Consider the following 2148-nt stretch of genomic DNA (forward strand, 5'->3'; position numbering starts at 1 on the left):
CACTATCACCCAATGTATCCCTAATTGCTATGTCTGTAACTAGGTCTGCATTATTAGAGATTAATAGATCCAGAATTGCATTCCTGGATACTGGCAAACAGAAAAAAAGCAAGAGCCCTGTATAACCTAGTCCCTAACGGTCATGCTTCAGGTTTGTTAGTAAGCAGTACATAGGGACAATAAGCACAGAGGGATGGGACCTGAGTCTCTCAATTAACTTCAAGAATTCCTTTTATGGTAAGTACAAATATTTTCTTTCTTTATCATCCAATGAGGGACACATGAGTGTAGTAATATGTGGACAAAAGGGACATTTAAAAGTAGTGCATAGCCACTAATAAAACCAATGGATGTGAAAATCGTACTAGAAGAATATTTGAAGGAATGAATGCTTGAACAAAGCTAGATAAAAAAGGGAAGCAAATTGCTACTAACAAGGAAAGGCACCAAGAAAGAAACCGGTGTTCCAGAGCAGGCAAAAAGGCAGAACAAAACAGTAAGGGGAGACTGGTATTTTAAAGAATGATGCACCTCATCGATGATGTGGAGGACAACCAAGAAACCAATATAGGAAAAAAACAGGTGGGAGAAAAAATAAACTGAGAGCAAAAGTCAGGGGCGGAAATACCGCCGGTATGGCAACACCCCCCGGTGGAATACAGGGCAGTGCAGGGTCCCGGTGTTAGAACACTTCTGGACTGATCAGCTGTTCCAGGGATTGTTCCAGGTTCCAGATCAGTTCTCCTGCCGATCTGCCCTGGAACAGCTGAGAAAGCATTGGAATGCTTCACCTATTGGCGGTCGCACATTCCACCCCCGAAAAACTGGGCGGGATTACGTTAAATCATGTGACCACGTCACCGATCACACATTCTAACGTAGTCACAAACTTTGATAGAACACCGCCATCAGGGGGTTATGGCTGGTACGCATGGAGGGCCCTTTAAATGGGTATCCGCTGTACCAGGGCCAGCATGGCAGAGGTGACAGGGGAGGGGGGTGAGGATGGCTGGGCCCCAGCAGCAGCAGGTAAGAAGATTTGGGAGGAGGTACAGGGAAAGGGACCCGGAAGACCAGCCCACCTGGGACCCTACAGAGCCCACCATAGAGAGTATCAGGTGGGCTATGCAGGATCTATGGTGTGCTCTGCAGGGTCTCAGGTAACTCCAGAGTCCAGAGTCCAGAGCACTACTGCAAAAAATAGAACCCATAAGCTTTTCTGAACATGCAGTTTCCCCCCTATGTGAACTCTGCAATCAGGTAACAGAGTACTGTGTATGCTGATTTTCCATGGAAGTACAATACAAGATGATTTCTCACTGTGAGCCCATAACTGTAAGGGGTGGGGAAAATTCATATACAGGGATCCAAATGACTTTAAGTCCTGCATAGGAATAGGAGGCAGAAATCAGTAGTGACAGCTGGAGTATTACATTTCCTCTAACAAAGAGAGTGTTGCACACTTTATCAAGGAAGGCTAAGAAGACAAGGAGCACTAATATGGATGTAAAAGTCAGTGCTGTAGCAGAGTCGTGACATTTTTAGAACGCTGAATATAATCAGTTCGTAGTCAGGGAAAAACAGCAGGAAACAGATATATGACAACTTTGTATGTCGATAAGCCCCTCTTAAAACAGACTGGCCTTAGAAGAGATAAGTACCACAAGGCATGCAACCATTATAACTGAAGTAGAGTGATTTAGAGAATTGCACAGCATGTTGAAAAACACAAAGGTCTTGTTCTTTGTTACATTTGTTACATAGTTACATAAAGCATAGGGTTTTCAGGATCTGTTGTAAATAAGGGCCCAACAAGGTCAGAATTAGGTTCTGTAGTAGATGGATTTGAAGCAGATTGTTTCCTTAATTAACACGGACACTCAGTCAAATGTGGATATAAAAGGCCTGTTAGACACAATGCAGGTCTCAGGCTCAACAAGCGGAGCTAAAAAAGCTGCTGATGACGATAATCCCATGGAAACAGGAGTCCCAGGATCCAAAATACAGACTATCCAGTCCATCTGGGGAAACTGGAGAATTGCTCCCTAAAATAAAAGGGGAGTATGGAATGAGGTAAGCTGTTGCAGTGGGTCTGTCCTTAAAGGCAGTGGCGGAACTACCGCCGTATCGACCGACGCGGCTGCTATG

This window comes from Nanorana parkeri, unplaced genomic scaffold (genome assembly GCF_000935625.1).
Source record: "Nanorana parkeri isolate BGI_ZX_2015 unplaced genomic scaffold, ASM93562v1 scaffold136, whole genome shotgun sequence".
In the NCBI taxonomy this organism is placed as follows: domain Eukaryota; kingdom Metazoa; phylum Chordata; class Amphibia; order Anura; family Dicroglossidae; genus Nanorana; species Nanorana parkeri.